The 15502-nt window shown below is 37.1% G+C and overlaps 1 protein-coding gene and 1 long non-coding RNA gene across 16 annotated transcripts in view; one reads left to right on the plus strand and one right to left on the minus strand.

The window, feature by feature from the left end:
* The window catches only part of LOC131381226 (uncharacterized), a 72851-nt gene extending 71876 nt beyond the window's left edge, over positions 1 to 975 (minus strand). The window contains exons 1-2 of the long non-coding RNA XR_009209830.1: positions 910 to 975; positions 43 to 160 (exon numbers count right to left, since the gene is read on the minus strand). This is a non-coding gene — a long non-coding RNA (uncharacterized LOC131381226). The remainder of the gene's footprint in view (positions 1 to 42; positions 161 to 909) is intronic.
* Positions 1 to 15502, plus strand: part of PEAK1 (pseudopodium enriched atypical kinase 1) — a 292413-nt gene that overhangs the window by 105623 nt on the left and 171288 nt on the right. The window contains exon 1 of one of the 15 annotated variants that reach the window (XM_058427925.1): positions 5701 to 5812. The exons of the other annotated variants lie outside the window; for them this stretch is intronic. The gene's annotated coding sequence lies outside the window, so the exon portion shown is untranslated. Of the gene's footprint in view, positions 1 to 5700; positions 5813 to 15502 lie in introns of those variants that run through there. 15 annotated transcript variants of the gene reach the window in all.

A 15502-nucleotide genomic window follows, 5' to 3' on the forward strand; every position in this document is an offset into this window, starting at 1 on the left:
ACACACACACACACACACACACACACACACACCCCTACATACATTAGCCGAGCGTGGTGGCGCATGCCTGTAATCCCAGCTACTCAGGAGGCTGAGGCAGGAGAATTGCTTGAACCCAGGAGGTGGAGGTTGCAGTGAGCCGAGTTCGCGCCATTGCACTCTAGCCTGGGCAACAAGAGTGAAACTCCATCTCAAAATAAACAAATAAATAAATAAAATAAAAGGAAGTCTTTATGCACAGCCTATGTTAGGCTGCACTTCCTAGAAGAAGTGAATAAAGTATTTGATTATTCTGCCTAGGAAATTTGTTTAATCTTCCTCATTTACTTACTCAATTATTTATATTGGTATGAACTTGAAGACTTATTTTATACTCTGGATTATAATCCAGTATTACTTTATTTTATTGCTCATGTTTCAGCTGTTAAAGCTTGGAAGTTCTTTCAGTTGCCTCCTGCGCCCCTTTGACATACCCATATCAACAAGATTTTGTGTATGTATTTAAGCATTTAAAAAATTTTCTGACACTACAAAATGCCCCAGGTTTATCTTGTGTATTTCCTGCAATAGCCCTAGAAATAGCCATTTTTGCCAAAGAGCCTTCCTTTTATTAGAGAATAGTGTAAGAAACCAAAATCTAGATGTTATTTTGTTTTTGCTTAATATTCTATTCCTACTTCTGGTTTTTCCTTTTATTTTAAAAGGCTTCTGATAAGCCAAATATAAATTCTGCCATGTTAAATGTATTTTGGCTCATTGATTATCCATTTCTAACTACCTTGTCCTTCCCTTCCTTCTCCCTTTAGACATCTTTCAGCTAGGGTTGGCCCTGTGACACAGTGCTGGCCAGGGACATGTAAGTACAAGTCCACTGGGGAGAGCTTTCTTTCCATAATCAAAAATCAAAACCTTATGGGAGATGTTTTTAGGCCTTCAGCCTTCTTCCTGCCAGGAATATGGAACTGATGCCTGGAGGTTCATCATGAGTATGAAAACAAATTCGAGGGAATGCACAGCAGATGGATAGAAGGACCTTGTTTTGTGATGTCACTGATGACCTGCAGTCGAACCATTCCTGGTCTTCCCAGCCCCAGACTGCTGATTGCCTAAAATAAAATCCCGTGTGTTTAAATTGTTGTTACCTGGTTTTTCTGTAATTGTAGCCCCACACGTAGTCTTAGCCAATTCAGTTATTTATTTGGTTGGCAGAATTGTTATTTGTTTATTTATAAAATACTTGTTGAAGACCTACCATGTGTAAGCCTCCATAAAATGGAGCACAAAGAAAGAAACTCTTATCAGTCAGTATTGGCTCCATACTCTCTGAACCTAGGTTTAATAATCATGTACAGAATAGGATAATTACATGAGTGACTATAATTAAAAATGGAATATAGTAATATGTGTCACTTAGTTGGTCACAGTTACCTGTCATCTGTTACTGTAATCTATTTCTCTTATTGTATTCTCTGTGTCAGCAAAAAGTTTCACTATTTACCTAGTTTCAGAACAGAAACCCAGGAGTAGTACTAGTCCCTTTATTTTCTCTAACTCCCCACGCCCTGTTTTTCCTAACTTGTAAAAATTTTTTGATCCGTTTTCTTTATTTCATTTACTCCTGCACTAATTATGACTGTCATAAATTTCTCTCAAATGGTTCATACAACTCTTCATACCTAGTATCCCTACTCACAGTATTCATCCCTCCCCACACTACTAACTAGGCAGTCTTTCTAAAGGCACTTTAAAATCTTGTTTTTCTCTTCAGTAAAATTGTATATTGGCTCTGCGTATTCTCTAGTATAAAGTTCAAATGTTTTCTCTTGTGAAAGCCCTTCAGGATCTGAACCTGCCTGGCTATTCAGCTCCACCTTATGGCACTGTCCTCATTACACAGTGCCCCCCACCAGACGCACACCTTATCTCATTCCAAACATTTAACAACTTCTGCCTTTAGTTTTCTTTTTCTTTTCTTTTCTTTTCTTTTTTTTTTTTGTGGGGGGTAGGGGGGTTGGAATCTCACTCTGTTTCCCAGGCTAGAGTGCAGTGGTGCAATCTTGGCTTGCTGCAACCTCCGCCTCTTGGGTTCAAGCTATTCTCCCTGCCTCAGCCTCCCAAGTAGCTAGGATTACAGGCGCCCACCAGCACGCCTAATTTTCGTATTTTTGGTAGAGATGGGGTTTCGCCATGTTGGCCAGGCTAGACTTGAACTCCTGACCTCGAGTGATCTGCCCGCCTCTGCCTCGCAAAGTGTTGGGATTACAGGCGTGAGCCACTGCACCCGGCTTGCCTTTAGTTTTCTATGTCCTCATTTATTTCCGAACATTCCTTCAACCCTGAAATTCTTACTACTCCCAATGCCTTTTAGGCCTTAATTAAGACTTAGAGCTGGTCATTCAGAAAACTTCTGAATTCTCAACCTATCCCTGTCAGGAATTCCTGTACCCAGCCTCTGTTATTGCATAATAACTCTGGCAGTTATCATATGGGAGATGCCTCTTGAAATCATCTACTTCCTTCTTCATTACCACCACTTTGTTCTAGGCTACCATCATAATAACCTATTTAAATGGTCTGTCTGCACCTACTTTATTAACTTGTGAAATCTATTCTTTAACCAGTATCCAGTGATTTTTCAAACTACAGATCTGATCATTATGGCCCTGTGTTTAAAAAATGTTCTCTCATTTCCTAATGATCTTAGGCTGTAAACTAATACCTAAAATGTCCTGCATAGATTTGTTCCTATCTACCTACTTCTCATGCCTCATTGGGTTTTTGTTTGTTTAGTTCTTTAAACATACCATGCTCCCTCTCATCTCAGAACCTTTGCATGTGGTATTCCCCTGTCTGAAAACATTTATCAGTTAGATTTCATCCTTCAGATCTCAACGCTTCTTCAGGTTATCCCCAAGCCAGGTCTAGGTCAGATTCCTTTGTTGTATGTCTTACTTTCCATGTCTTTTGCATAAACTTATATAGTGGAGCAAGCTGACAAGCACATAGTTGCATTTAATTTTCAACGTTGGTTGTAGCTCCCATCTAAAAGTAGCTTTTCTGCGTGTGCCCTTCTAGAAACCTTCACTTGTATGCAACTGGTCATTTCACTCATCTCATTAGACTCCTGTCCTGTTTGGACTTCATGGTGCAAACTACTTAAATGTGGCTCTTGTCAGCACCCTAGGTTCTTTTGCTCAAAACCTTTTTTACAGCCCAAGCCATTTGTTCTCCAATTTTTAGTTGTGGTTTATTTTTTGTGCTTTGGTATGAAACCTGCAGAGAAAGCAGTTGTTTACTTTGTTCAGAAAAGTTCTGAGTAATTTAAGTTCTGCTTAAACAGTGCTATGACCAAGCTAGGAACATAAGAGACTTGTAAAAGGAGTGACTCAGGGACCCCAGACTTAAACCTATTAGTTCGAACTTTTGTATGACTTCATGAACTCCTGAAAAACATCCAAATTTGGCCATAAGTTTAATCATATATCACAAAGTCATAGGCTCAAGCATTCAAAGAGGCTTTAGAGTTACTGAGTTTTAGTCCAGCCACCTCTATATGTCAGTTGGTTTCTGAGTGTTCTGTACCACCCATACATAAGAGATTGTCTTCCTTCCATGTAGTGAGCTGAAACCTGTCTTCTTACAAATTCAGTTCACTAGTTTGGATTCTTAGCACTATTTATGAAATGACAACTGAGGTATGAGAAGACAGCTACCAAGTTCTCCCTAAACAGTTTTTCTCCAGGAAGAATAGCCACAGTTCGTCATATGTCATGACTTAAAGTTCTTTTATTGTCCTGTTTGAATATTTAAAGTTTTGATTGTTTGAATGTTTTGGATTACTCACCACTACATCCTTTTCTATTAGTATAAATAATAAAGATGATTGTATATAAAACAAGTAAATAGTTTTTTATGGCAAATAAAAAATATGAAATGACAAATTAGTTGTGAGACTGAAACACTACTTGGTGTTTAGCTCACAGATCTAAAAAGCTATTTAGGCTTTTTTGGTGGATTAAATAAAGGGTAGGGACAGAGGATAGTTGAAGGAAACTGGAACAGGTGATTATGTAATGTGTGACCACTTCCTTCACTTTATTACACCATTACATTTGCATATTACTATCATTTTCAATCTGTGATCAGCTCTTTAATTTTAGAAATGCAATGTATTCAACATTTTGCAACTACCACATGTAGATTGTTGATTTCTGGAAGCTGTAAAGGTGTTTTTTTTTTCCCTTGCTGGAAAATGCACATTCTGTCATTAATTATAAAACTTGTGGCAGCCTTATATGTCATTCCTTCTGTCTGTGCAGAATACAGATTTACTACTTGCTTCAATTAGGAGAGTCAAAAGCAATGGTGGCCGCCGAACTTTCTATGAACTTCAAAGTCCTAAGCATAATTTGTCAGGGATTTCTCAGGTTTCTCTTTTTACTTTTCCTTTATCTTACTCTGGGATAAAACCTCCATAAATGAGAAAAGACATATTCATCTTTGGTAATGACACAAACTTGTTCCTTTCTGATCTTTTGCCACTCAGGTGCTAAAGTATTAATATCAAAGAAAATTATAAAATGGCTTTATACTAATTATTTTATATGCAGCAAACATTGGAAAAGGAATATTCTCCTCCTTTTACCTGATGTTTGTGGTTTTACTCGTACTCCTGAAATGCAGACATTTCAAATAGAATCTTTCCAAAGTACTGCTTTTTTTGGATTTTTTTGGCTTTGATTTTGTATTGTATACAGTAAAATGTTTGCATGATGTCATCTTGTTGACCCAGCTTTGAGCAGAAGTTTTAGTATCCACAGCATCTCAATAATTTAGCTTGTTTTTTCTTCTCCCTCATTGTAACATTTGTTGAAAGGTACAGGATCAAGAAAAGTCCTTGTGCAACATAAGCAAGCATTTAATTAAGGGGTAATGCCTGTGGTACCAGAGTATGTGAAGTGAAACAGAGATGCTTAATCAGCCACAAAAGCTATTTACTGCTTCGTAAACCTCAGTGCTCAGTGTCATAAATATTATTACTGTTCTAGGACTTCAGAAAAGCAATGAAATATCAAAACTGATTTTTCTCTACTGTCAAAGTATGGAAAGCTTTCCTCCTAATAGAACTTGTAATGAAGCTGACATTTGGGAGAAGCATACATAACTGAAATTTATTAACTGGAATGTGATCAGAAGGGACTTAAATACAAATGAGTGGTATGTTGAAAGTAAAGCACAGAGGAAAAGGTTTTATCTCTATTAAGCCTGAAGTGATACTGAGGAATAAGTCACATAATATTGCCATATATATTTCAAACACCTACATGGGCATGGACTAATAGATGCTTCCTGTCCATTAGCTTAAATCTTCTTTATAGCAACTCTGTAAACTAAGTTGGTTCCAGTTTTACAAATGAGGACATGGAAGGAAGCTCAGAGAGATTAAGTCACATAGATGTGTCTGATAATGCCTGTGCTCTTTCTACTACTTCAAACTGCTTATTAGATGAAAGTTTATATTAAAATAGCCTTTAAAATATTTATTCTGTTGAATATCTGTTAGTATACCTGAAAAGCTCAATTGTGCTGTGTTAATTCTTAAATTTTTAACCTTTTATTTATTCTGTTTTCAGCATTTATTAAGCAGCTAGTATATTCCTAACACTAAGTATTATGAAGCCTGTAACTAAATAAAGGACAAAAGTATCCTCAGAATTTCCATAGTTAAGTCTAAAGGAGGATTTAAACTTGAATTGTTGAAGAGGTCTTATTGATTCCTTCCCACTGAGTCTTCATCCTCAGAGTTTACCAGGTAAATACCCCAGTCTATATACTCAAAATTTGAGAGCAGGATCAAAGAGAGCAGGGTTCCCTCTTCCAGTACTTGGACTATTTGCCAGATCCTTTCCAAGTTGTATCCCTTCTGTTGAGAGGAGGAAGTACATGCAAAAGCTAAAATGCATAATCCAATTTACTCTATATGATCCAGCTTACAAGCACAAATAAGGAAAGAGTTTATAGTCTTTTTGAAATGCCTTGATAGAGAGGAAATTGTATACAGTGGAAACCTAGAGGAGGTAGTTAGTATAAGACCTCCTGAAGCGGAGTGGTTTTTATAAATAAACTGATTGTTAAGAGAAGGCCAAAGAAAGCTGGTTAGTAAGGAAGCTAAGGGAAGGCTTTTGTGATGATTCTAAAATTTTATTAACCCACGTTTGTATCTATCGATTGATTACACTTCTCTTTCCTTTGTTATCTACTGTCACTCTGTAGATCTTTTATTCTGGTAATGTTTTCAAAAGGACTCTATGTTCTTTGTGGAAATGTCAGCATTAGAAGTTTAAAAGTTTCAGTTGTTGATGCTTACTTAAGATGGTTTAACCAAACATTGTGTCCAGTCCCCTCATTTTACACATAAAGAAGCTAAGGTCCAAATAAGCTGTGATACGCTTAATGTCAGATACAGTAAGCATCAGACCTGGGACTTGGCTTGGCTGTTAGTCCTGGTTTCTGTCCTGAATCTCTAGCTGAAAAATGCATGAAGGTTACTTATGATTTAATAATAAAAATAATGTATGTTTCCATTTGCTATTTTTCTTCATTGGCTTTAAGAGAGAAGTGATTGAGGAAATATGAAGTAATAGAAATATTTGATATAGTCTTATGGGCAATAATTTATTTAGGTAAAACATATGGAACCTTTAATTCAGAAGGTTCAGCTTTCTAAAGAGGAGTCACTTAATTTCGAAAGATGTTTATGTACATGCCATCTTTCTAATGTATAATATAGCAGAAAGACAGCAAATTTAATAAAAAGCCTTATTCTGTGAGGTAATGTTGGCAGTAGCACTTGTAAGCTCAGATTTAGTCATACATTCTTCCTTTAACTGGCCTTTTAACTGAAGTAAAATTGATGGGAAAAGTATGAAGTTATGGAGAGTTTGGAATTGGGATGCCTTTGGTTGACTGTGATTATCATAATGTATTTCAACCTTGAAACTGAGCCCTGGACGACAGAGGAAAGCAGCTGAGACATAAGAAAATGCCAAAGACAAAATAACCTTCAGCCAGTCTATAAAAGGAATGATTAGGCAGTTCAAAACGTAAATGCCAAATTTTATCACACGGCCATTTCCTGGGATTTTAAGTGATTATAACTATTCTTTCTCTGGAACTAGAAATACACTTTAATTCTGATTGGCATAGGAAAGTATCCTGCATCTACTTCTACTATCAGCCTTTTTCTAGTTGCCTTATGCAGGAAATAGTGTATGCAGGTAAACCAAATAATTTCTGAAAAACAATGCAAGTGTTATAAAAATGAAAGGACAAAAGTGTTCTCAGAATTTTCCATAGTTATGTCCAAAGGAGGGTTTAGAACTTGAATTGTTTAAGAGGTCTTACTGAGTCCTTTAAACTCTTAGTCCTTTAAACTCTTCCTGACTCTTAGTCCTTTAAACTCTTCCTGACTAATTAGTCTTCCTCCATCATCTTTCTTAATATACTTTTAAAAATTCAGGACCAAAAAGAGAAATGACTAAGCAAAAATGCATGTTAACTGCCATTACAAGGAGAGCAAAATGGGTTGTGCCATATGTACTAATCTTTGCTAGTAAGAATAACCTACAGTGTATATAAAATTTGGGTGTTATATGTCTAAGTACCCTTCATGTTCTGAAATTCTTGCCGAGACCCTAATCTATTATTAAAAGTAATGGCAAAAGCCACAATTGGTTCTGCAGTAACCTAATAGTCAGCCTTACATGTCTGTGGGTTTCATGTCTGTGGATTCAACAAACCACAGATTAAAAATATTTGAAAATAAAAAATAGCAACACAGTAATAAAAGTAACACAAATAAAAATACAGTATCACAACTATTTACATAGCAAGTAATCCAGAGATGATTTAAATTATATAGGAAGATGTGCACAAGTTATATAAAATACTATGCCATTTTATATAAGGGACTTGATCATCTGCAGATTTTAGTGTTCACAGGGGTCCTGGAACCAGTCCCCCACAGATAATGAGAGATAACTATAGCACGGAGACTGTACTGCTCTCCCCGTGTCCTACTCATTCTCTATTTTATTCCACCCTATCCACCAGTCAGATTAATTTCCAAAAAACTCCATAGTAATTATCTCTTCTTTTGTCCTGGTCAGGAACTTTTAGTGGCTCCTCATTACATATGTAATTCAGTCTGAGCTCTGGTTCTCTAAATACCTTTCCACCCCTCTTTATAGACCTTCACCTCTGGCCAATTTTGTTCCCTTAATATCCTTTAGCTGCTATGTGGACTAATAAAATTTTATCAAATGACTTAATTTCTCTGGTCTTTTGTTTCCTTGTTATATGGAGGACAGTGGATTTAATGGCCATTATATTTGTTCAGTGATTTCTAATTTATTCATAATTTTTCCATATATTGTTATATTATCCCTCCATCCCTCCCTCCCTCCTTCCTTCCCTCCCTCCCTCCCTCCCTTCCTTCCTTCCTTTCTTTTTTTGAAACAGCATCTTGCTCTGTTGTCCAGGCTGGAGTGCAGTGGCACAATCTCAACTCACTATAGCCTCGACCTCCTGAGCTCAAGAGATCCTCCCACCTCAGCTTCCCGAGGAGCTGGGACTACAGGCACACACAAAGATGCCTGACTAATTTTGTTTACCTTTTGTAGAGATGAGGTCTCACTCTGTTGCCCAGGCTGTACTTCATCTTTGTGCCCTTTACAGTAGCGCGTGCAGGAATGATCCACATTGTACAGATAGGAAACCTCAAGTCCAAGTAGGCTAGGTGATTTGTATATGAAAGTTGTTCTAAAACTTTTTAATCTCAGGAAGTACCATTTACAATAGCACTCCCAAAGATGAAATATTTAGGTATAAATCTAGGAAAATGTATACAGGATTGGCCAGGTGCGGTGGCTCATGCCTGTAATCCCAGCACTTTGGGAGGCCGAGGCAGCGGATCACAAGGTCAGGAGATCGAGACCATCCTGGCTCACACAGTGAAATCCCATCTCTACTAAAAATACAAAAAAATTAGCCGGACATGGTGGTGGTCGCCTGTAGTCCCAGCTACTCGGGAGGCTGAGGCAGGAGATGGCATGAACCCGGGAGGCAGAGCTTGCAGTGAGCCGAGATCGCGCCATTGCACTCCAGCCTGGGTGACAGAGCAAGACTCCGTCTCAAAAAAAAAAAAAAAAAATGTATACAGGGACTACAGTTAGAAAACTATAAGGCACGGATAAAAAATATACATACAAATATCTATAGGTGGAAAACTACAATGCAGTAATCAAACGATCTAAAGAAATGGAGAGAGATTCTGTGTTCATGGATTGAAATAATATTGTCGTAATGTCAGTTCTTTCCAATTTGATCTATATACTTGACACAGTCCCAAATCAAAATCCCAGCAAGCTGTTTTGTAGATGTCAACAAACTGATTCTAAAGCTTATAAGGAAAGCCAAAGACCTAGTATAGTCAATGGAATACTGAAGAACATTGGCAAAGTTGTAGTACTCACACTACCTGGCTTACTATAAGGCCACGGTAATCAAGATACTATGGTGTTGGTGAAAGAATAGACACATAGATTAATAGAACAGAATGGAGAGTCTAAGATAAATTCACATGAATATAGTCAACTGATTTTTAACAAAAGATGACATTTTCAATAAATGGTGCTGGAACAATTGGATGTCCATATCCAAAACTGAACCTAGACAGAGACCTTATAATTTATGCAATAATTAACTCAAAATGGAGCATAGACCTAAATATACAACATAAAACTTATTGAGGAAAACATATATGATACTGGGTTTGGTGATAAATTTTAAAATACAACATCAGTATGATACATGAAAGAAAAATATTGATAAGTTGTGACTTAGTTAAAATTTAAAACTTCTGTGAAATACTCTATTAAAAGAATGGAAAGACAAGCTATAAATGGGGAGAAAATATTTGTAAAACACATATATAACACTTGAATCCAAAATATACAAAGAACTCTTAAGACTCAACAATAAGAAAATAACCCAATTTAAAAATGGGCAGAAGATCTGAAGAGACACCCCATGAAGGAAGATAAGTAGGTGGCAAAATTAGCACTTAAAAAGATGGTCAACATTGTGTGTCATTAAGGAATTGCAAATTAAAACAATACTCACCAATTGGCTGAAATTCAAAACACCAAATTCTGGTGAGAATGTGGAATAACAGGAGTAACAGGAACTCTCATTCATTGCTGGTGAGAATGTGAAATGTTACAGCCACTTTGGTGGCAGTTTCTTACAAAACTAAACATGATCATACCATGCAAATCAGCAGTTATGCTCTTGGGTATTTACCCAACTAATTTGAAAACTTCTGTTCACACAAGACCTGTACACAAATGTTTACAGCAGCTTTATAATTACCAAAACTGGAAGCATCCAAGATGTCCTTCAGTAGGTAAATGGATAAACTGGTACATTCATATAGCGAAATATTAATCAGTACTAAAAAGAAATGAGCTATGAAATCATGAAAAGACATGGATGAATCTTAAAAATGCACATTGCCAAGTTAAAGAGATCAGCCTGAAAATGCTCTGTGAGTCCCGTTACATGACATTCTGGCAAAGGCAAAATTAGAGAGTTGGTAAAAAGATCAATGGTTGCCAGGGACTCAGGGGAGCAAGGAGTTGATGGGAAGGTTGCATAGGTGAAAAACCAGGACTTTTTTAGGGTGATAAGCGTGATACTGTGATGATGACTATAAGATATTAAGCATTTGTCAAAACCCAGAGAACTTTATAGCAGGAAGAGTGGATCTTAATGTGTACAAATTTTTGAAAACTCATTTAGGAGGTCAGAGTTTCCAGGATGGAATGCAAAATGTGGCAAAAGAGTCTAAATGTATTATAAATGTATCCAATAATCTCACTGAAGGAAGTGAAGAAACAAGTTGTTAATCTAAGTAACTTTGGAAATGAGTGGCATCTGTATGACTGTTTAGTCTTACTGTACTTACTTTAAGCTAAAGGAACTATGCATAAGCCCTGTACTCTATTGATAAAGTTCTGTCCCATGGGGAACAAGGTATGGATTAATAATGTTGAAACTACCATGCATGTATACTGGAATTGAACAATTAAGAAAATGGGTGGCAGTTGTTAGAAGCCAGGTTTTTCACTGTTGTAGTGTTGGTTACAGGTAAGCAATGAGAGGCTAAAATGATCCATGTGGTAATGGATTCAAGTTGGAGACATTGGTATGAACTCATTTAGCTTAATATATAGATACAGATAGTTGCATATGGAAATGTTTATAGATATATGTATATGCACAGGTTCGTGTACATATTTACAGTGTACACTAAATCAATGTGTACTAGAAGCAATGAAACTCCAGTAGCAATTATTTTACCTAGTCCTCAGATCTTGGGGAGTAGGAGTCAGGGTTATCCAATGTTAGGAATCAGGATTCCTTGGAGAGGTGGCTGGTTGTTGCCCTGGGGTAGGAAATATACAAGATGTATGGAGCCTCTGTAGTGACAGAAAATAAGAAAGTACTCAAAAAAAAAAAAAAAAAACGAAACAAGACACAGTGATAGGAGTATGTCAAGGGGACACAGGAACCAACTGAAAGTTCTTCAATGACCAAAGCTGAAACAGTTTGAGCAACAAAATAAAAGTATTGTTGGATCATGATCCAATGTGTAAAGTAAATGTCTATGAATCCTTACTGATATAAACAAATGGTTGATGTTGACCTTGGGAGGGAATAGATAAATCTCCCATGCAAAAGAATTTCAAATGATTTACTTAGACATTCCACCCTCAATGGAGTGGGGCATAACTCTCCACTCCTTAACGTTAGGCTGTTCATGTGACTTTTCTTCAATGAGTGCAGTACAGAAAGGGTAACATTATAGTAGAGAAACCTGATAAATTGTACCTCAAGCCAGATGATCAGGGTCAGCACCAACAGAGATGTCATGCATCCTTGATATGATATGATGAAAATGACACTTTACCTGTGTGGTTTTTCTCCCCAGATCACATTATCCCAGTCTAATGAGAAATCAAATAATCACAGTTTTACAAAGCATATGACCAGTAATCCTCAGAACTGTCAAGGTCATAATGATGGGTTGAATGATGATCCCCGCTCCCCTAAAAGATTATGTCCACATCCTAACCTCTAGAACTTGTGAATGTGATCTTATTTGTAAAAAGTGCCTCTGCAGATGTCTTTACATTAAGGATTTTGATATGATGATCATCCTGGATTATCTATGGGGCTCTAAATCCAATGAGGCATGTCCTTATAAGAAACAGAAGATACCAGGGAGAGGAGAAAGCCATGTGAAGTCAGGCAGAGATTAGAATGATATAGCCACAAGCAAAGGGATCCCTACAGCCACCAGAAGTTAGAAGAGTCAAGAAATGATTCTCCCTAGAGACTTCTAAGAGAGTGCAGCCGTGCTAATTACTTGATTCTTTGATTTGTCATCTCTAGAACCATATAAAAATAGATAAATTTCTGATCACCTGAGGTCAGCAGTTCAAGACCAGCCTGGACAACATGGCAAAACCCCATCTCCGCTAAAAAATACAAAAATTAGCTGGGCATGGTGACACATGCCTGTAATCCCAGCTACTCGGGAGGCTGAGGCAGGAGAATCAGTTGAACCTGGAAGGCGGAGGTTGCAGTGAGCCAAGCTTGCACCACTGCACTCCAGCCTGGGTGACAGAGGGAGACTCCATCTCAAAATAAATAAATAAAAATAAAAAATAAATTGCTGTTTTTTTTAAGCCATCAAATTTATGGTAATTTGTTATAACAGCCACAGGAAACGAATACACTCATCAAAAACAAGGAAGGTCTAAGAAACTGTCACAACCAAGACTTAGTCTAAGGAGAATAAATGTAACGTGATGCCCTAGATAGGACCCTGAAACAGAAAAAGGACATTAAGGAAAAACTGAAGATACCTGAGTAAAATATGGACTTTAGTTAATAATGTATTTATATTGTTTCATTAATTGTGACAAAGGTATCATACTAATGTAAAATGTTCGTAATTGGAGAAACTGGGTGTAGGATACATGGGAACTCTATGTACTATCTTCACAATTTGTCTATACATCTAAACCTGTTCTAAAATAAAAGTTGTATTTTTTTAAAAAAAAAGAATGAAAAGGAATAGATACCTTTCCTGGGAATAAAATGAAACCAGAATATTCCACCCCTCAAAAGCAAGGGTTTTCTTACTTTGGCAATTATCTGTTGGAGGAAGCCTGCCTACTAACAGTACTCCTCTCTTCCTCAAACATCCTGTAGTCAACCTACTGTTCAAGGCAGATGAGACCATTGGGAAAACAGACCTCTTCATCACAATTTGCAGTTTTACATATGTATCCCATGTGCCATTTATTTCCTGACCCTTAGTCGTCTTTAGATTAGTATATCCTAATCCCCCCACCCCACAACATACCCGGAATGTGATGTTCCCCTTCCTGTGTCCAGGAGTTCTCATTGTTCAATTCCCACCTATGAGTGAGAACATGCGGTGTTTGGTTTTTTGTCCTTGCGATAGTTTACTGAGAATGATGTTTTCCTTTCTTCCTGAATAATTCAGTCTAAAAGTTTCAAGATAGGGCCCAGGAAGGTGTAGGTGCTAGGGTTTCTTGGACAATGACTGATTCTAGGGCTGGGAAAGGGAAAGCATAAGACAAGATGTGCTGGACACATCTCCCTGTATCAGAAAGTAAAGTAGAGCTCGAAGAATGAGGGGATTATATCTAAAGGATGCAGAAGCCACCTTGAAGGGGCACTCACTGGCCAATTCTTGAACAGTCTGAGCATCAGACTAAACAGTCATACTATCAAATCATAGCTCTTTGAATAAAACAGGAACTCATGAGACCACAGTGATCTAATAAATTTGTGGGGAGAAGAAAAGGAATAATGGAATTGGAAAGATCACCATTTGCCAATTATTGTAATCAGTGATCTTTCTAATTCCATGATTCCTAGCTAATAGGATGCAGTGAGGAACACAGCAGCATTTCTATGACACTTCTTTCAAAAATGCACAACTGAAATCTAATTTTGAAGAAAAGAGAATTCCAAGTTGAGAGACTTTCTACAAGGTACCCAGCGTGTAACATGCAAATTTATAAAGATTATGAAAGTCAAGGAAAAACTTTAGAACTATTACACATTTAAAGAGACTAGACAAACTTGACAATTAAATACATCTCGTAATACTCTATTGGATGCCTTTGCTACAAAAGACATTAGTGAAATAATTGGTGAAACTTCACAGGCTAGTAATGTATCATTGTTAATTTGTCAATTTTGATGGTTGTATTATGGTTATTTGGGAGAATATTTTTAGAGGAATTATAAACAAGTTATTAGGGATGATGGGACATAATGTCAGCAACTTTCAAATTGGGGAAAAAACTATTCTTGAACTTTTCTGTTTGAAATTATTTTTAAAAGTAATTTTTAAAGCTGTCAATAAAAGCCATTGTGAGTTGAGTGGATAAGAGGAGACATTCATTAAGAATACGTCTGATCAATGAAATATCTCCAGACCTTGAAGAAAATTCAAGATATTAAAGGGAAATACTGATGATAAAATTCAATTCTAGAAGAAAGAGATTGTGGAAAGAATTATTGTAAGAATCTTATAAATAACCTTGGGAACTTTATATTGGGTGAGATTTGGTAGTTAGACTGCTTTTTGTTGGCCTGTTGCATTGCCAAGTGTGGGAGTGAAAGTTTAGCATCCAGCTGGGTCTCACAGGGATTAGAGGAAAGAGGGCCAACTAGCACCACTTTGTACCCACAAGAGGGTATATGGTAGTGCCAGTTGGCCTCCCCACCTAGGCACCTCTGCCTAGGTGCTGCTTGATGGGAGTGGAAGTTTAGCTACCGCTAGGCCCTGGTAACTCTAAGGAAACATAGAGGAGGGACAGTTTTTTAGAGGTGTAGAAGGAACTTGATTTTGTACATTAACTTAGGAGAACCTGCCAGAGATGAGGAAAAGAAAATTACACAATAGAATTTATAGAATAAATCCAGGTATACTATTTGCCTACCCCAAAACTATGATCCTTGACATCTCAAGGCACATGGACTCTATGAATTAAGAGTTTTAGAAAGGATAATCTTTAAAGGACCATTTAATTTATTATGTTTCGTTCAGCAATTTGAGGCTAGATAAGAAATGTGATAAGAGATAGTTGTTGGGTCTCCTCAAAGTTGAAATTAAGGATACCAAACAAAAGAAGCTATAGGACATTTTTTTCATTAATAATAAAGATCAGACGGCAGATTATTTGCTGTGACTTGACGTAAAATACTGTGACATTCTTTTTTTTTTTTTTTTTTTTTTTTTGAGGCAGAGCCTCACTCTGTTGCCAGGCTGAAGTGCAGTGGTGCCATCTCGGCTCACTGCAACCTCTGCCTCCCGGGTTCAAGAGATTCTCCT

The sequence above is a fragment of the Hylobates moloch genome, unplaced genomic scaffold (assembly GCF_009828535.3).
Source record: "Hylobates moloch isolate HMO894 unplaced genomic scaffold, HMol_V3 SCAFFOLD_14, whole genome shotgun sequence".
NCBI lineage: Eukaryota > Metazoa > Chordata > Mammalia > Primates > Hylobatidae > Hylobates > Hylobates moloch.